Here is a 22132-nt window from a genome sequence, read left to right as displayed (position 1 = left end):
TCAAGGACATTGACTATCTTTTGTCTTTCTTGCATCCCCAATATTTAGTTTCGTGACATATATAGTAATCACTTAATAATTGCTGATTGATTGATTAGATGCTCATGTGTCTGCTTTTGTGCCTTTCTCTTAGCCTGATCACTCATCGTTTATTTTCTCTTTAAGTCTTGTATGTTCCTTCTCTTTTAAAATCTAGTCAAAAATTAGACTTCACTGAATTTAATCCTGCCTTGACTTCAGGTACTCCAGTTACTAGAACAGCCTTTTCTATCTCTGTGTTTCTAAATATAAAAAATGGTTTATCTCTATTAATTTTACAGCACTATGCAGTCCTATTTTCTTCAGAGAAAGGTCATTATAATTATCTTGATTATTTCATTACAAATATATGATCATGGCTCTTATTTCTATAATATTTCATAGTTTATTTATTTACTTATCATGTACCAATCCTAAGAAAATAAGATAGTCCCTGCTTTTAAAAAAGTTTACATTTTAAAAGAACAAGAGAAAACATAAAAGGCCAGAGAGGAAAAACAGGGTCCCTAAACAAGAGTGAGGCCACTGGTGAGAAGATCGAGCAATCTGCAATCTGGTTGAGTTCGGAGTGAAATGAGTATTACTAGAGTCTCAACAAATGGCAATCCTGTTCAGTGACTCACTAATCAGAGTGTTTCTTCACAACAATCTGTAAGATAGACAGTTCGTTTCTATCATTGTTTTACAAAATGGAAAATGGAATGTCAGATAGATTAAATTAGCTGGTCTGTGAATCCACAGAACTTGAATGAGCAGCTGAAGTCTAGTCTTCTATTTATTTGAACACTTTAAAAATTGTTTTTTAATTTATGGAATAAATTATGATTGCATGGTAATGCAAATTCACTTTGTAGTTTACTTGAATATTTATAATAATGAAATGACTTCTTCATGTGAAGTCAATATTTTTTGTTACAACTTGCTTTTTGCCACTTATATAAATATTTTATTTGTTTTCCAATTACATACAATGGTAATTACTACCAATCACTTTTTTTCAAGGTTTTGAATTTTACAATAGTTTCTCCCTGCTTCCTTCCTCTTTCCCTCCTCTCAACAGAAGGCAATCTGATATAGTTTTTACTTTGCTTTCATGGATCAAAATTGAATGTGTTAAGAGAATAAATAGAGCCAAAAGGAAGAAAGATAACATTAGAGATAGCAAAATTACAAAGGATATATGATAGCTTTTAAGAATTAAAGATAATAATTTTTTATCCTTTTTTTAAACTCCACAGTTCCTTCTCTGGATACAGATGATATTCTCCATCAAAAATCCCCTAAAATTATCCCTGTACATTTCATTGATGGAGTGTGCATAATTTCAAATTGTGCTCCAGAAAGGGTGGATCAGTTCACAGCTCCACTAACAATGCTTTAGTGTTCCAGATTTTCCATATACCCTCCAAAATTGATCATTATTCTTTCTAGTCATCTTGGTCAATCTGAGAGGTATGAGGTGGTAGTCCAGAGATGCTTTGACTTGCATTTCTCTAATCAACAATGATTTAGAGCAATTTTTCATATGACTGTAGATAACTTTAATTTTTTCATTCAAGAATTGCCTTTGCATATACTTGGACCATTTATCAATTGGGGAATGACTTTTTCCTTTATAAATTTGACTCAGTTCTATATCACTTTGATTTTGATTACAGTTTTGTTTGATGCAAAGTCAATCTTAAAACTATTGCTATATATATATATATATTATATGTATAATATATATATATATATATATATATATATATATATATATATATATAAAATGTTCTCTTGGTTCTACTCATTTCATTCTTCATTATTTTGGCAAATCTTTCCACATTTTTCTAAAATAATTGAGCTCATCATTTCTTAAAGCACAATGATATTTCATGGAAATTATATATCACACTTGTTTAGCTATTTCTCAAGTAATGGGCATCTCTGTAATTTCCCATTCTTTGTTTTTCTATTATGTTGCACCAATGGTAGATGACAACAAGAGAGTAACCCTGGTGTTCAATGAATAATATGAATACAAGTTTTTCTCTTGAAGAATTAGGGTTATCTTTTTTTTCTGAAGAATAATCTCTCAATACTCTCTCTTGATTTCCTGTCTTATGAATGAAGAAGATTAAATCAATTTTGGAATAATAATTGTTTCTGCACACTCTAACCTCTGGCCTCTTCTAGATAGAAAATCTATTTAGTTCTTCCTTCTCTGTTTATGGAATACATTAGAAGTAAAGGGAAATAGTTACTAAAGGGGAGAGAAGGCATTTTTACTGTTATTTGAGGGTATTGTATCCACATTTGTATCCTTAGTACCCAGCACATAAAATAGGTACTTTGTAAATGTTTGTTCAATTTTATGAATTGCTGATTAGGAGATAGAGGCAGCTAGGTGGTGAAGTGGATAGAGTATGGGCATGAAGTAAAGAAGATGGGAGTTCAAATTTAACCTCAGATACTTTCTAGTTGTGTGATACTAGGCCAGTCAGTTTAATCATATTTGTCTCAGTTCCTCATCTATAAAATGAGGATATAATAGAAAAGGAAACCACAAGCCATTCCAGTATCTTTGCCAAGAAAATTTCATGAACCAAGTCCATGGGTTTGCACAAAATCAGACACAACTGTATGACTGAACAAGTGCAATTAAAGGTTGCAGTTTCATCACTTATGATAATGATTTAAGTTTTGCAGAGCACTTAATGGACATTGTTTCTTTTTTCTGGCATTCTCTCACCCAGTCTGTCCCAACAACTAAGTTTGTGTTACCAGAGCACTGTTTGGCTCTTTGAACTTGCCTTGTTTAAGCTTCAATATCTACTGGAAAAGTTGTGTTGATATGTTCTTTTAACTTGACTGTGAATATATAATTTCTATATGATGGTAAAAATCTATGAGAAATAAGACTTTCTCTCTAGTTGTTATTAGTTCTCTTCTTACCTCCATACAATGTTTATGTCATTTTATTATATCAGTTAAGCACTTGAGGGTGATTACAATTTCATAAACAAGTTTGTACACATACTATACATACAAATACACACATACTCATATGCACACAATCACACACATATAAAAATATATATGTATGCCATATGTAGTCATTTCAAGGAGAAATCAGTTCAGTTTAGGAGGATCAGTAAGGCTTCATTTACAAATATTTATTTGAATTAGAGAGAGGCACTCCCAATAAGGAAACTCCCTCTCCATATGAAGATGGGACCCACATTTTTCAGGTTGTTTTCTTACTTGGTTGCCTGAGGCACTAAACAATTTAGCTGACTTCTATCAAGTGACAGAACTAATAGTGGGGGACTTTATTATTCCCCTCTCAGAACTAGATAAATCTAACTAAAAGAAAAGAGAGAAAAAAGTCTAGTAAGAAAATAGAATTTTTGACAAGTTAGATATGATAGATATCTGGAAACAATTGAATTGGAATAGAAAGGAATACACCCTTTTCTGAGTGGTTCATGTTACTTTTACAAAGATTAAGTAAATATTAGGGTATAAATATTTTATAGCTAAAAGCAGAAAAGCTAATATATTGTTAAAAGCATATTTTTAGATCACAATGTAATAAATTAAAAACTATTTGGAGACTGAGCATTCTACTCATAAAAAGAGTGGGTTAAAGAACAAACTACAGACACAATTTCATTATCAAGAATGACAATAATTAGACAACATATCAAATCCTACAGGCTATAGCAGAAGCAGCAATTAGAGGAAAATATATATTTCTAAATGCTTGACCCAATAAAATAGAGAGTAGATCAATGAATTGGGCATTCAATTAAAAAAATAGAAAAAGAACAAACTAGAAATCCTAAAAATTAAAGGTGAGTTAATAAAATTGAATGTAAGATAATCATTGAATTAATAAATAAAACTAAGAGTTGTTTTTATAAAAAATAGTAAAATCTAGAAACCATTAGTACAAATCAAAGACATGATTTGAACTTAGATCTTCTTGACATAGAGGACAGATTCTAATTATTATTTTTTTTTGAGGGGAGATGTCTATATAGTCATAGTCATATGCACACATACTAATGTACACAAATGTACATTCATTTATAGTATTTTGTCTATAAGCACATGCAAGTATATATGTATATATATTTATATATAATGTATAAATATGCTGAAAAAGAAAAATGATGTTGCAAAATGATGAGTTTTTCAAATATCAGGAAAACCTTGTTTTAAGCTCCAACTCTAGTAAATTTTGCTTCTAGACCTCAGACAAATTTGAAATCACCAGACTTTTTTCAAACATCTTTGCCTCCTTTCAGGGAAGCCATTCTACTTTTTAATAAAAAAGCTTATAGTTATTACTAGGATAATTATAATATTTGTCAAGTGAATGCTAGGCTCACCATTGTGTCAGAGTTGGTAGATAGGTTGCCTGAGGACATAATGAGAGTCTACATTTAACATTAGCCCCTTTGCTCTCTGGGCTGTCCTTCTCTGTTCCTGGCTGTCCTTATTCTAGTTGAGTTCTGCCATTATTGCAGTTGAGTTCTGCCATCTGAGGGTTGTGGTATTGCTTAAAAGGAAATTGATAACATTGAATAAAATGCTGATGATTCTGACTGGACAAGGGCTCTGACTTAGCAGAATGCTGACTTCCAAAGATATCATCCAAAACTTACTTACCCAGGCCTGTTATGGTCCATTCTTCAGCAGAGCTAGGACTCCCTAAAAAGGGCTCTTGGGGTGGTATTTCACTCCTTAGTTATCTCATTCTGTTTTTTAAACCAAAGATTGCAATTTAATATCCAAGGGATAGAAATGTCTGAGTTTCCTTGTCCAAATGATACCAATTGCTTGGATATTAAATAGGATTCACCTTTCTAAGATGACAGAAGCATTTATGAGATGGGTTATTAGTAGTGTGTATCCCACTTTTATTCTATTACTGCTGGATTTTGAAATAGGTTGTGTCAACAATTGTCATCCATAATGAGAATAGTATTCTTAGTGCTACTCCATATTCTCAGCATTTTTCCCTTAATCTGTCAGTCAGGCAATAAACATTTATTAAGTTCCTATTATATGACAAGTCTCAGAGATTCAAAGAAAGACAAAAGATAGTCTTTGCCATGGGGAAACAATATTAAAATAGTAACTATGTACAAACAAGCTATGTAGAAGATAAATAGGAAGATGACCAACCTGTAGATCATAAATTAATCATAATTTATAACTTAATGAATAAGTCTTAAAGAAATTTTAGGCTCAGAGATATTAAATAGCTTGCCCATGGCCACATGGCTAGTAAGTGACAGAAGCAAAATTCTTTATGCCTAGGTATTCTAGATACCAAACCAAGTATTCTATCCTTTGGTAAGATATTCATCCTCTTTTAGATTTTGCACATGTAAAAATATGGCTTTTTTTCTCTGCTTCCTCTAATTGATAATTTTGTTGCTATTATTGAGTCTTTTTAGTAGTCTGACTATCCTAATTGATAAACTTGAATGCAAATTGATATTTATTTCAAAAGTATGTACAGTTCTTTCTATAAACTGGCTTCAGCAGTTTAACCCTGAACAGTAGTAATAGTTAACATTTCCACAACCACTTTAAGGTTTATAAATACATATCTGATTTATTCCTCATAATAACTGTGAGACAGGCAACACAAATGTTGGCAAGCTTGACATTTATATGTGTTTATTATTATTTAGACATTATCTATAGAATAAGACTTAAATTCAGAGATAAATAACTAGCCAAAGGTCACAGCAAGAAAATAGGAGAGTTAGGGTCCAACTCCTGGTTCTAACATTCCAAATATGGTGCTCTTTTCTCTAACTCACTTTTGCTTCCCACACAGTACCGGATGGTGAACAGTCAGTCATAGGAAGTTTTCCCTCCCACATAAACACAGTGTGGAAAAAGCTGGTGTTGTAATCTATAAAATTGTACATGCTCTCAAAACTTCATTTGGGGCTTGTCTGACCTCCTGACTTTTAAAAAAATTGTTGGCAATCAATTCAATTCAACAAATATCTCTTAAGCACTTTTTACGTTGAAGGGAGTTTGCTAGATGCTTGGACAGCTGGGTGGTGCCGTGGATAGAGTACTGGGTCTGGAGTCAGGAAAATCTGACCAGATTCAGCCTCAGACATTTGCTTGCTAGGTGACCCTGGGGAAGTGACAACACAAAGCTATTTATCTCAGGTTCCTCATCTGTAAAATGATAAAACCAAAATGGAATCATGAAGAGGTAAACACAAGTGAACAAGCTAAATGCCTGGATACAGCCCTCCCCTAATCCCACAATAACAACAAAAACAGTCCTTACCTCCAAGGAATTTTCATTCTATTGGGGTGGAGTACAAAATAGGAATAGATATATAAATATGAATATATGTGATATATATATATATGTATATATATATATATATATATATATACCCATGCATATATACACACTATACACACACACACACACACACACACACACACAAACACACACACACATAAATATATGCAGATGTTTAAGAAGAGTATCAACAATGAAGTGAGCTCAGAAAAGTCTTTACAGGAAGTAATGTCTGAACTTAACTTTGAAGGAAACTAAAAATTCTGAGAGGCAGGGGTGAAGAACATTGGGAACAGTCTGCAAAAAGTCAAAAAGGTGGGAGATGGAAGTCTGTTTTTTTTCCTTTCTTAAAGCCATTCATTTTAATATATCTAGTACTGTCCGTTTCTTGTATTACAGATAGTGAGTTTTGCAGAGTTCAACATTCTTTAAGCTTGTGCCTTAAGCACAAAAATATTTTGGAAAGACTTTTTCCCCTTCCTATTTGAGACTCTTTACTACTTTGTACTTTAATTTGAAAAATATTAATGAACTGCCCTGATGTGAATTTGAGGAGTGGGGAGAAGGGCCTTTCCTATTTTTTTATTATTGAGAGAACTGGTTTTATTCTATTTCTGAATTAAGTTAAAAATCTTGAAATGTTTGTTGTATAAGACTAAAATGTCTATTGTGTTCAAGGAGCAATGTCTATGACTAAAAAGAGGAAAAATAGTGCCCAAGCCCTGTGATATGGTGGAACAAATGCTGGATTGTGATTATTAATTTCTGTCATGTCCAATTCTTTGTGAACTTTTTGGGGTTTTTCTTAATAAAGATATTAAATTATTTGATATAGCCTTCTCATTTAAATGTGAGGAAACTGACCAGCAGGGTTAAATTACTTGCCTGGAGTCATATAGCTAGTGAGTGTCTGAGGGTACATTTGAATTCAGGTCTTGCTGGTACTCTATCTACTGTACCACCTAAGCTGCAACATTGGAGTTCTAAGACCTGAGTTAAAATCCTAGCTGTGTCATTTGTTATCTGTATCCATAGTATGTATGGAATGCTCATAGGAATGAACATAATAAATACTCATTTCTTCCCTTTCCCCTCCCTTTGGAACCTCGGGGCATACCACATGTCTTTTCTAGGTTTCAGTGTTCCCTTTGTAAAATGAAGGGGTTATACTAAATTCACTTTAAGTACCTTTGAGATCTCCAAAAGTCCAATGAGGAGAGATGGTATGTATGCATGCACATGGATAAGTACAATATTGACTTGTGAAGAGGAAAAGGAGTGAATCAGACTAAGTGACTTAGTAAAATAAGAGGTAAATTTTACAACTTTTATTCAGCCTCACAGATCTGGAACAAAGAATGAGCATAGAAACCATGAAACCCAAACCTTTCATTTTATAGATGCAGAGATTTTGAACAAAAAGGTTACTTCATTTGTCTAAGGTTACCAAGCAATAAATTTCAGGGGTAGAATTTGAACCTGGCTCCTCTGACTTCTGAGGTAATAACTGTACAATTCAGCCTCCTGCCCTGAAGAAGTTCAATGAATAAAGCAGATTAAATCAGGGTAAACTGACTATACAAATATATAGAGAAGCAGTTTTATAAATGCTGAATAGTGCCAGCATTCTAACTAGCGATGTTTTACCTGGGGAAGAACATTTCAATGAGACTTGGCATGATTCTGGGGCATATAGTGGTAATGTCAAGGAAGTGCATCTGTCAGAGAAGTTCTGTTGGGAAACAAGGCAGTTTTCACTTCTATAGAGGTTGAGATGGGGAGATGAGTACTGCCATAATGTAGTTTAACATTTTTATTTGTTATTGTTTGTCCCTCATTCTCAAAGAAGACCAAGGACATTAAGAGGATGGATGATTTCTTGACTTGTGAGTGAATTGGATTTAAGTAACCCAGAGTTGCAAAGTTATAAGCCTCTCTTTCCTCCAGAGTCCAAAAGCAAGACATAGGCCAGGATGACTAGTGCTGGCCCACTTATACTTTAGAGGAAAGTTACCACAATTGGGAGATACAACCTTAGTAGGAAATCATACTCTTTAATGATCAAATGTTGATGCCTTGGGATGATGTCCTGATTACTATTATAATACTCAATTATCTCTTTCAAAAGTTTTACACAATGACAAAACATCACCACATAAATAAATATAGTGATGAAGGAAGAATGAAATGTGTTGCAAATTCAAATATTCTACAAAAACTTCATAGAATATATATATATCTATATATATATCTATATATATATATCTATATATATATATATCTATGATGGAAGGAGTGGAGTAGCTTAAAGACAAGAGTTTCTGAACATTTTTTGTGCATTGGACCCCTTTGTCTATCTGGGGAAATCTATTTTCAGACTAATTTTTTAAGAATGTAAAATACATATTATCACAAAGGAAAATAATTATATTGAAATATATTTTTAAAATATTAAAAAACAAATAAGCAATAGCAGGTTTACAGGCCCCATATTAAGAGACTAAGTAGAACCTAAAGAGGCATTTGAAGGATGACTTAAAGCAGGGTTGGGAAAAAACAGGACTATGGATTATCCAGAGCAGTGATCTCTTTTTTAAAGATGTGGAAACTGAGGTTTAAAGAGGTTAATCTTTATACCAAAGGTTGCAAAATATAGTAAGTATCAGAGGCAGAATGCTCTAAATTATTTTTAATTGGTGAAATGTAAATTAAAACACTTACATTGGCTAAAATGATGGAAGGGAGAAAACAACACATGTTGAAGGAGATATAGGAAAACAGATACTAATTCACTGTTGGTGAAATTGTGAACTGAGTTAACCATTTTGGGGGAGCAATAGAGAATTAGGTTATTAAGTTGTGCATAGCCTTTGACTCAATGTTATCACTATTAGGTCTATTTTCCAAAGTGACCAGAGGAAAAGGAAAAGAACCTCTATGTTCTAAAATATTTATAGTAGCTCTTTTTGTGGTGGTACGGGACTAGAAATTTCAGGGATGCCTGTCCATTGGGGTTGACTGAATAAGATGTGATATGTGATTGATATGTAATTCTATTGTGCTGTAAGAAATGATGAGTTTAATTATCTTAGAAAAACATGGATAGACTCACATGAAATAATGAAGAGTGAAATGAGCAGAACCAAGAGAATGTTGAATATAGCATCACTACTGTTTGAAGAATAACTGTATGACTAATTTAATGACTGAATAAATTCTCAAATCAACTACAAAGAACTATGAAGGAAGACAGTTTCTACTCCCAAATAAAAAAAAAACCCTGAGAAATAGAAGAATGCATAGAATAGTTTCATATATACATACACAGACATATCTAATGGTAGCCATCTCTAGGGCTGGGGAAGAAGGGAAGGAAGGAAAAAATGGGAGAAAGGGAAGTTACTATTTCTTTTAAAAATGTGCATAATAGACTTTCAGTTTCATGTATAATCATCTTTTCCCCCTTATTCTACCATGTTATGGAAATACTTGTTTTATATCATAAATACAGAATAAAATAGATAAAATTTTAAAATATGTAAGGGAAATTGAGGAAGGCAAGCATAATTTGGGGAAGCAGCTGGGCTTCTAAGAGGCATTTCAGGCTTAGGAGAATAAAGGAAAGTTACAGAGAAGAGAGATAGAGGGGTTATTGAGTGGAGTTCAGTGAACAGGCCAAAGGGAAAAGGTAGCAGAATATAAGAATGAATAAAATAGGAATAGACCAAATTTTTGAAGAGATTTAATATTAAATTGGAGTTTATATTGATACTAAGGATCAGGGAATTCTCTGAGTTTATTGATGAAGGAAGTGACATGAACAGATTCTGTTTCTAATCTGTAAAGGAGAGGATTTCTAAGGTTCATTTTGACTTTTAATCTATGGTGCTAAGATGCTTCTTTTGCTCTAAAAATCCTACAATCTTCTTCAGATTATAACCAACAATACTTTTCAATTTAAGGCTTAATTTTTCTGGTACATGGGATATCTTGTTATGATTTCATTTCCTTTTGACAAGTAAGATAAATACTATTTAATGTTCTCCAGAAACTCTTTAAAAGATCTTGCAGCTTGGTCCATTATGATTATAAAATCATGACAATGTGAAACACTGGACAGGACAAAATAGCCATTTCTGCTACAGAAAAAAGATAAACACTTTGGCAAATAATATTTGCCTTGTGCATATGATCACTATTTTAATTTTTCAAAAAAATATTATTTTGCCTGTGTCAGTATTCTTTTCACAGATACAGATTTCAGCTTCTTTTTAATTTAGTTAATGGTCTTGGAGAGTCACTATGGCCAAATAATTCATCACTCTGAGTCCATACTGATGAGAAGCACACGTGACCTTAGCTGAATCTTTTCCTTGAGAGCTCTCCCTCTCTTGAGCTTTGCATATTGACTTCTTCTGATTTCCTTTAACTCCCAACTTTAATCTCATATTTTATATGAAACCATTCTTAACCAATTTTAACTCTAGTGCCATGTCTCTGTTAATCATTTCTTTATTTTGTATATAACATGCTTGTTGCATATTTGTTTGCTTGTCATCTTATTAGATTGTGAACTCCTTGAGAACTTCCTTTTTTTGGTATCCCTAGCATTTAACACAATAACTGGCCTGTAATAGGTGCTTAATAAATTTTTATTAATTGATCAATTGGCTGAACATTCAAACATAATTATATTCATCTCCTAATTCATCAATGAATTCTTTTTAACTTAGTTGAATTGAACAGAATTTTCATTCTGCTTGTTTAACTTTAGATAATCCAAGACCATCACCAAGGAAAGGCATCAAAGTAGGACTTTGGTGGAGGTTTATAAAGATGATTCATGCCGATTGGGTATTAGCTGGGAGACCTACAGTTAGTAACTAAACAAGGAGACAAAAATGGCATTCTCCATGCTGTAACCAGTGGTTAAATTATTTAGTGGTTAGATGTTGCACTTGAAGGGAATAAACATTGAAAAAAACCTCATAGCTCATGAATATGGGAGAAGAATTTAGCATGACCCCTGCCCTCCAATAGTATCTCTGCATATGCTTCATATTTTAATTTTTCCTCACCTAAGCAAAACACTAAGAACACTTTCTGATATGAAATTCAAATTAAGCCTTAAACACTGCATTTTGAATGAGATTTCTTACCTCTACAGAAGCTACACAGTTTTATTTATGACCTCGTTTGAAGAGGAACAAATCATGACACTGGATTTCAAATATGTGCCACACAGGAAGCATTTCTTAAATGCCTACTATGTGCTTGATGTTGTGTTTAGTGTTGTGTGTACAAAGATAAATGTCACACTGACCCTGTTTTTAAGGAACATACAAGGGAATAGGGAGACAGACAAATATAAGAAGAATTATGAAATGAGGAAAAGTAAGAGAAGTGTAAAGTGATGGGGAGTGGAGAGGGAGAGACAGACAGAGAGAGAGAGAGAGAGAGAGAGAGAGAGAGAGAGAGAGAGAGAGAGACATATGCACAGAGACAGATAAAGAACAACAAAGATAGAGGATCAGAGACACTCACAGATACTGTGACAGAAAAAGAAAAAGACATGAAGAGAGAGACAGAGACAGAAAAAATATAAAGGAAGTAAAAAAATCTTAGTTGGAACTTTAAGGAGGAGAATGAATTAATGAAAGATAGAGAAAAGTTCAGTTGTTTTGAAATTTATAACAGTAGTAGGCAAACAGCATGAATTACCTGGACAGCATCTTGGAAAATGGAAGATTTTGGAAGTCTTGAGATCAAAAATCAACAAGTCAAGTCACACCAATAAGTATTTATTAAGCACTTACTCTATGCCAAGAACTTTGCTAAGGGATGGGAATACAAATAGAAGCAAAAGAAAAAACAAGACAGTCCCTCCTCTCAAAGTTCTTGTTCTAAGACAGCATCTAAAAGAAAACAAAAAAAGCAAGGAGTTCCAGAGGTCATGGTAGAGAATATAAAGTCCAGAGTCAAGAATGGAACTGGGAAAGAAATGTTAAGAGTGAACATGGTGCAGTTTCCTTAATATTGTGTGTTCTAGATAGAATTGACCAATTGAAGGCAGAGATGATAGGGATAGAGGAATGGTCTAGATGAGGAGACTGCTAGTCATAATGGAGAGATAGATAGATAGATAGATAGATAGATAGATAGATAGATAGATAGAGAACATCAGGAGCAAAGCCCAGAGTGGACTGAAGTGAGCAGTGGGCAAGGAGAGCCAATTAATGATTTTTCTATAATTTAGAAGTGATCAGAGAGAAGATAGATTGAGAGGGTGACATTATTAATATTTTTATTATTATTATCATCATCATTAATTGTCCCCCTTTTCTCATCTTTTTCAGTGAGGTTCAATAAGAAATTGTCTTGGGATGATTAAATATCCTGCTCCTGGCAAATAAGTAACTGCTTTTTATAACTGAATAGTAAGGTTGGTACATAAGCTCATCTTTTATACACTCCCTGAAAACATTACCAAGAGTAGAGCAAAAGGAATAATAAATATTTCTCATCTTTTCCCTAAATTTTTTTTGTTGGAGAATTCTTTTTTTTTAAGGTTTATTGCAAGGTATTGTGGTTAAGTGGCTTGCCCAAGGCCACACAGCTAGGTAATATTAAATGTCTGAGGCCAGATTTGAACTCAAGTACTCCTGACTCCAGGGCAGGTGTTCTATCCACTGTGCCACCTAGCTGCTCCTTTCCCTATATTATTTTGCATATCCTTATTCATATATCTCTATTTTGAAAAGTTTTATTCATGAAGTTTGGAAATTATGAATAGTAGGTAAAGTGGAGTGGAAGGCTAGTCAATGAGCTACCATTCCATGGAACACAGTCGATTTTCCATCCTGCTGGATTAGGCTGAGTAGAGGCAATATTCTCTAGTTTGAATCTATATGTGGATGCTTGGTATGCATTTTTCAGACCCTGAGTGACAAGTGGAGGTGGAATGACAAAGAGCTTTCTGGTTGCCTAAGGAACTGGAAAAACTGATGACATAGGAGAGGCTACATATGTTCTGATGCAACTATACTCATTGGACTTGAAATTCAAAATGACTAATTTTCAGCCCTTTTCAAAGGAACACTTTGGAAATATCTCAACAAGGACTCTTAACTGATTGTAATCATTATGTGATTCATTGCTGTTTAGTATTTATTTTTTATATGGAAATTAAATTATCTGAACCATACTCAATTAATGTTTATAATTTAATAGCAATTTTTTAAAAATTCTATTTGCTGGAGATGATCCTTCAGATTAAAACCAAAATTAGAATTATTCTCTAGAAATCTGAGATAGTAGTGTGTGTAGACCTGTAGTAGTAGGGAGCCTAGTTTCCCTATCAAGAAGTTGCACAACTCCAGAAATAAGAATTCAAGGCACACCATTAAGGACAGTGAAAGACAGGAACTGACACAGGTCACAGTTATGCATTGTGTCCTCAACTGCCTGAAGAGCCATGTACTCGACTTATGCTTGTAGGTGATTTTGTGAACAGATCAAAAAAACACCTCTACATAATAAATACTGCACATTGTTTTCATGACTAAAAATAAGAGAATGCTTTATATCAAGTGTCAAGTATATAAATATATAGTTGGTCTCCATTTGTAGGTTCTGTTAATCTTATCATCCTTCTGATGATAGATTTATAATGTTAAAAAAGGTGAGTTCAGTCTTGTGTACTTACTTAGAAGAGATGAAACTACACCAACTCATATTTTTCTACATACACACACACACACACACACACACACACACACACACACACACACACAGAAACACACACCTAGATATATAATGGACAGCCGTAAGATAAGAATCCAAAGTATCTGATGCTGAGCCTTGCATTTTTTTCTATTACATCATACTACCTCTTCTTGAGTATAGATGAACCCTTTACATTTTTTTCCTTTCTAGGTATTGAGAATACAAATGTGGTTATAGAGTAGGTATCTTCTTAAAGATTTATGCTAACAATTATGCTTATTTCATGCTTTTCATATTTAGTTACAGGAGTTGTAGTAGAAGCTACATTAATTTATATGTGTCTGTTCATGGAACTTACATTTGGAGAATTGCACCAGTTGGGCAGGGTGGGTGTGATTCATTTCCTCTGTGTACTATCAGGAAAATTGGATAATGTCTCCAGAGGGAGCAAATTTAGGGTTTATCCATTTTCATATATTTCTTCTTCCTGAGAAACTTTGATATAAATAGATCCTTAAAGAAATTTATATATAAGGTGAGGATATCATATTTGATTGTATAATTTTTAAGTTATCACAAATTTTGAAGCTAGGAAAATAGTTCACATAATATTCATATAACAAAAGAATGAATGCAATTTCATATGCTGTCAAAATTTTAGTGTTACTATTGGCTTATATTTTGATGGAAAATCTAATGTGCATTATTAAAATAGAAATTTGCAAATCACAGATTAAGTTCTGCCAGACATTAGAGTTTCAATTCCTTCTGTTGGTTCCCAATTCATTTATGGCTCAGAAATTTATGATGTCACATAATTCCAGATATGTCACTCATACTCATTGCTTAATTGCATTGATGTGGTTTTTGAATAGGAAGTGGAAAAACCTCTATTTTATACATAAAACTTGCAGATGAATTAAAGCAAATGGTGCAACTTGACAATGATGAAGATGGTAAAAGCATCTTTTAAGTTTATGAGCATGTTATAGAAAGGTTAACTGATTTAAAATAAAAACTTTTAAAAAAATTTTTTACGGATTTGTTTTTCTTTTTTTTTGGACGAGGCCACCAGGGTAAAGTGACTTAATCAGGATCACATAACTAATAAGTGTCAAGTATCTGAGGCCAAATTTAAATGCAAGTCTTCCTGACTCCAGGACCTGCTCTATTCACTATGTCATCTAGCTGCTCCCCATCTGGTTTTTAAAATGATTTTTAATGCCTGCAGTTTTAGAGGCTATAACTTCAACTCAGTTTTACTGATTCACTAAAATAAACTTGTGGATACAATCTCAAATTATATACTTTTATATACTTCCTACACTCCCCCCCTTTAAGACCAAGTCTTCCACCTGTCCCATGCTGGAGGTGTAGGGGTTTTTCATTTACCTGATCCCACTATTGATTGACGTATTTTATTTTTGGTCCGAGGTAGATTATCCCTCCTCAGGCAATCTTGATGGTCCACTAACAACTTGGGCTTGCCATATTGATGCTGGACTTAGTAGAGATATCCTACCTTCTTAACCCACTGAAGCTTAGAATGTCAAAGTTCAAGATATGTCCTAGTATCAGTGTTCTCCATAATAGGGATCAATATGTATGCTGTTGCAACTAGTATACTTCTTATATTTTTATTAATGAGGACCCAGATTCACAATTTCTGGTGCTAGATTATTGCTGATAATTTTAAATTTGAGGATGGCTAGTGAGATATTTTTATATCAGACATAATATAACATATAACATTTTATATTATAATATCAGATATTTTTAAATAAAGGGCCACTCTTTGTTTTCAGTTGTTTAGCTATTTCCATTTATGCCTGACTCTTTGTGATCCCATTTAAGATTTTCTTGGTAAAGAAACTAGAGTGGCTTGCCATTACTTTCCCCAACTCATTTCATGGATGAGGAAATTGAGATTTAGCTAAATCAAACAGTAAGTGTCTGAGGCTGGATTTGAACTCCCATCCTTCTGATTCCAAGGTCAGTTCTCTATCTGCTGTACCACTACTTTACTATTATTACTAATTAGTTAAAACCAGTTCTCCATAGTGAACCATGAATCAATGATGTTGGAATAGAATCCTTAACCATAGGTAGGAATTATATGGAAGAGGGTCAAGTTCCACCATCATGCTTCTATTTCTGTATTGTTTTACAGGGACAGGGTTGCTGTGACAGCACCTGGATCATCAGTCTTTGGTCTGAATGCATCAAAGTTTGAGGACACAATGTCTAATGTCTCATAATAGCCACATACCTTCCTATCCCCACAGCAGCTGTAGACAATTAGAGGCAGTTTTATCTTTCTTTTTTAAACTCCATATAGCTATTATCTGAAGCTCAGGATGGATCAACAGCTTTAATGGCTATTTTTTGCATTGGTTGCAACTTCTGGATTTATTTGCTTAATGCTTATTTTAAATGCTGAAGCAGCAAATGAGCTTTCAAAGAAACCATATGAGTTCTAGTCCTTTTTCTGTTTTACTGCATAAGTCACTATTATCTAATTCTTTGCAGTTTCATGGGTCACTCCATTTATGTGAGAATGGACTTCCTATGGGAATTTGCTTGTCTGGGCTTGTCTATATAGATTTAAGAGAATCAAGAAGAAATTTTGGAACAAATCAGTTTTCCATAATGTTTGGCCTACCTTCTTCATCACATCCTAGTCTTTCCTTGGGCTCATGCATAAATCTCCCCCCCCCACTTTGAGCACCATGCATATAGGTGAGTAAAAAGCATTTCAGAGCAGAAATTATTGGAAGTCAGGGCTCACCACTCCTAAAAATCCTGAAAAATCTTTACCCTTGATCATAATAATGATACATGTATCAAATGGAAAAGAGCAAAATTATCTGCAAAATTAATTTGTAGGCTAATCTTTATTTAAGTTCTTTTTCTTCAGAATGTTAGGATTGCGGTCCAACTTTAATGAATGTATGTTTTAAATAATAAGACATTTAAAATTCAGAGCTTGAAATTTGTGTGTCTGCATGTATGTGTGCATGTGTCTAGAACTCTGATTCCATTAGAATAGAAAATTCCCCTCACAAATATGAATATTTGGCTTTCTTGCTATTTGTATTCTTAGAGAGTTTCCTAGCATACTGAGAGATCTGAAGACCCCTCCTGTACTAAAGTAAGGTTCTTATGTACATTAGTCTTCCTAACCCTTTGTCTAGTTTTCTAACCATTATTGCAAGTTATGTCTGAATCCTGGCCCTCAATTAAAAAAAAATAATTCAGCAAAGTTTTTCTCCCCATTTCCTACCAAATTACACTACTTTTGAACCTCTTTGAACCACTCTAACATGTCCTAGTAACTGTACCTATGCCTCCCTTTCCTTTTGTTGGTTGTCTTCCCTAACTCCTTGAGAACGAGACTCATCTTTATTTTCATTTGTATTTCTGTCCTTAGAAATTAACACAATAACTGGTATATAGTAAATGCTTAATAAATATTTTGATTGAAATATACCAGTTTAGTTTTTTGCATAGGGTCCTCAGATTTGTAGTCAGGAAGTAAGATTCATATCCTGGACATTTATTAATAATATGACTCTGAGCAAGTCACCTGAATTTTTTGAATCTCAGTTCATTCCCTAGACTTATATTTTTAGTCATGACTTAGAAGGCTCACACTTGGGGTGGCTAGGTGGTGCAGTGGATAGAGCACTGGCCCTGGAGTCAGGAGTACCTGAGTTCAAATCTGACCTCAGACACGTAATAATTAACTAGCTGTGTGACATTGGGCAAGCCACTTAACCCTGTTTCCTTGCAAAAAAACCTAAAAAAAAGTTCACACTTATGAATTCACATATCTTTTACCTAATTTGTAGTATTGTACTGTATAATGATGGAGGATTATAAAGTAAGGCACTTATTGTATTGAAGGATATTAATGCTTCCAACTAAATTGCATCTACTAAGGGAAATTTTTTTTTGTTCAATTGGGTCCTTCTCTTTATTATCCCCAATATTATATTGATTCTTTTTTTTATATTAATGTACTGACAACAAAGATCTGAATAAAGGTGTCTAATAGGGTGAATTGGTTGGGGCAGATGGGGAAAAAGACAGTTGTGGAAAAGCATGGAGGTAAGAAGGACAAGATTTGGGAATTCAGAAAGATGGAATCTTGTCTGTGGTGCACAGGTAGTGAAGGAAAATATATAATGGGATTAGCCCACTGAGCATTTTAAAAGTAAGTATAAAAGGGAAATATTTTCTCATAAAGAATCTTTGGAAGATTGTTGGTCATGATTATAATACACAGCAGGAGTGATGTAGATAATTATGAATGTAGAAAAACTATAATCAGAAACAAATTATGTAATCTTTTAATGTTAAAATCTGGGAGAAGGTTGTAGAAAGTTCTTTAGTCTTGAGATGTAAATTGACTCCTATTGTTTCATTATTTAATGTAAAATTTGTATCCTGTCTCCTCATTTCCAACCCATCTTCCACCCTCTACCTGGCTTCAGTAACTAATGGGAAGGGATTTTCCCTTTGCCTTCAGTGCCCAGATAAGTGGCAAGACTATAAAACCTGGATTGGACCTCTGCTCAGGCCAATTTTCTCTCTTTGATCCAGTCAGCTCTCTGACTAGCTTTATCCCTGTCTCTTCTTATCTCCCTCTCTCTGTCTCAATCTCTGTCTACTAAGCAACTGCACTTAGCCTTTTGTTATTCACCCTGTCCTAAATGTCAACCTTTTGGGAGGAAATTTTTTTTATTAACAAGTTTATTATGCTATATTTTATAATAAAATTCTAAGCAGTTTTAAAATCCCAGAGAATGTGCAGATTTTTTTTGTCTTTTAGTGGCCCCCAAATTCCTATACTTATCTTGTTATCCCCAATCCCAGCTGCAACAGGATTAGAGAAGGATTTTGACTACAGAAGAATTGGCATTTTTTTACTTTGGGGTTGTATTCTAATTAGAAAGAGATTGCCTCTTATTATGGAAGAAGAAGGGAATAAACCTTTATATAACATCTACTATTTGGCAGGCACTGTGCTAACAGTTTTATGAAGTTTTTATTAATTCCCATTTTTTTCATTGAAGAAACTGAGGTAAATAGAAGTGACTTACCCAGGGTCACCTGGTTGGTAAATGTCTAAGGCCATCTTTGAACTCAAGTCCTCCTAAACTCACATCACTCCTTCACTATACCTCATGAATTAGGGCTGTGCAGGAGGACATATATGTGGAGAGATGTAGTTAAGATAGAAACAACAAAATTTGAGAGCTGGATATATGGAGTGAGTGAAAATGATAAAAACAATGTGGTTGACAATCATAACTTTAGAACTAGAAAGAATTTCAGAGGTCATCTAGTCCAGCTGTATTTTTTTAGAGATAAAAAAAAGCTTGAAGAGATTATGATTTTTCTGAGGTCATAAATAGTAGAATAGGAATTTTAATCCAAATCCCTTGATTTCAGATTTTCCTACAATACCTTATGGAGTTTCAAAATCCTCTCTTTTTCAACCTATGAAATAGCTGAGAACATAAAATTTTACTAAATGGAATTCAGAAAACTAGTCCTTCCTCTGGTGGTGGTGATGATAATAGAGGAGACATTAAACCTTGAGGGAAATGCACCTTTTTTTTCAAAATTGATTCAAAATCTAAAAGGTCATTGCATCATTTATCACCTGGAAGATGAACATAGATTAAGTATTGATAATCATCTTCTTATTTTAACTTATTCAAATAAATTTGATGACAGCAGCAAAACTGAGAAGACTGTCCCTATAGTTTTATGATGAATATTGAGATCAAGGAGTAATAAATAAAAAAGAAAATCTAATGACGTCATAGCTAGGGTAAGCAGCAGGACCATCAATAGCTGAACTGAAGTATAGCTTCACAATTTTCTTGTAGTGATACTATATAGCACAAATATAATACTTAAGGAGGAAGATGAATAATGCCTCCATAATTAAGTTAACTATAACTGGTATTCTTTAGCTGATTTGATTGCTGAGTGACAAACTTTTTTGCTTTCATTTTTCTGGATTCTCCAGAAAACGTTTCTGGTTTATAGCCTTGCATTTCCCTCAAGGTTTAATATCTCCTCTATTATCTCCACCAGGAAAGACTAGTTTTCTGAATTCCATTTAGTTAAATTTTCTACTGGAACACTGACCCAAAGGAAAGAAGTTGGGAAGACAATATGCTGTGTTAGAATTTCTGCATAATAGGCCCCAGGGCTGTGAACTACAAATTGTAAATTCACTTGCTTGTTCACAGGAAGCTATCTAGAGCCCCTCTAACCTTGTTTTTCCTCATTAGGATGTCCAAGCTCAGTATAATAGAGGTGACTTGTTTTGTTGCTCCTCTGTTTCTTGTTATCCCCCTATTGTCCCACATGGGGAGATAACTGTGAATATCTCTGGCTGTAGCCCGTCAAACCATGTAGATGCTTTGACACCCATTCATCTGCCCAACCCCATAGACTTGGTAGAGTCTCCCAAGAGGTCAAGATAGGTTTGATAAGGTGAGACCACTAACATATTGGTCAATCAATGGAATTTTATATTTTATGCATACCCTCCTAGAACCTCATGAGCAAGGTCTATCAACTAATGAGATTTTATATTTTGTTCTCCCTCACCTCTCTGAGAAATAAGTATTTTACAATTGTAAAAAGGGGTAGCATTTCAGATCATAAGGAATATCTCAGATTCACTTTACAAGAGGGGACTGAAGCACTGCTCTTTTTCGAGCAGATTGAACAATTTTGAAAATTCCCACAAGTTTTAAGAATCTGAGGTAGGATAGTGCTCTGACCTTAAAATTCAACACTCTTTCTAATGAAAAGGATTTCTTTTATATATGGAAGAGAAATCCACACCAACCAAACCTCAGATTCTTATTCAATTTATATCTCTTTTCTTTCTTTCCACTTATCCACTACTCTCCTTCCTTTGTTTCTCCAAGAAAGTCCTAACTTATAGCCAAATAAGCATAATTACACAAGGGAAAAGAATAGAATAAACTTATTTGAGCCTCACAAAAACCTCCATTTTACTGATGAGGAGACTGAGACAATATGATTTGCCCAGTTAAGCGTCACAGGGCTAGTGTCTGAGGACAGAAATGAAGAGTATTCTTTTTTTGTTATCATGACCAACAGATATTCAAAGAGGATAGAGCATAGGTCAGGAACACTTGAGCTCGAATCCCATCTCAAAGATTTGCTAGCTGTTTGACTCTGGAAAAATCACTTACCCTCTCAGTCTCATTTTTCTCATTTATTAAATGGGAATAAGGACAGGATCTACATCTCAGTGTTATTAGGATTTAGCATGAGTGAGTATGAGGATGCTTTGGATTCAGTGATATTTTGAAATATGGAAAAAAATTTTTGTTTTTGTTTTTAGTTTTTTGCAAAGCAGTGAGGTCAAATGACTTGCTCAAGGTCACACAGCTAGGTAATTATTATGTGTCTGAGATTGAATTTGAACTCAGGTCCTCCTGGCTCCAAGGCTGGTGCTCTATTCACTGAGCCATCTAGCTGCCCCTGGAAAAAATTCTTAATTATTTTCAATTGTGCAGCCTTAGAAACATGATAGAATTACTCTTGTGAAAAGAATATGATAAGAGTTGCTAATAGATCTAATCATCAGAGAGTCTCAGAGTTGGAAGAGACCTCAGATGACTTCTAGTCCAAATTGTAGTTGAATAATAACACTCTCTACGAAATCACAGATGAAATCTTACAATAGAATCTGATTACTTCTTTTACTTTTGGATATCTCTATTATATGAGAAGTTCTCTGTTACACTGATTTTAATTTATCACTTTGAAGTATCCACCTATTTCTCTTAGTCTAGAACTGAATGAAATAATGATAATAGTTAATGATAACTAATATTAGCTAACAATTATAAACATCAAAGAGATTTTTTTTCTTTTTTTTTTAGATTTTGGCAAGGCATATGGGGTTAAATGACTTGCCCAAGGCCACATGGCTAGGTAATTATTAAGTGTCTGAGACTGGATTTGAACCTAGGT

Source organism: Macrotis lagotis, chromosome 1 (genome assembly GCF_037893015.1).
Source record: "Macrotis lagotis isolate mMagLag1 chromosome 1, bilby.v1.9.chrom.fasta, whole genome shotgun sequence".
Taxonomy (NCBI): domain Eukaryota; kingdom Metazoa; phylum Chordata; class Mammalia; order Peramelemorphia; family Peramelidae; genus Macrotis; species Macrotis lagotis.
Note: the sequence above shows the minus strand (reverse complement) of the source record.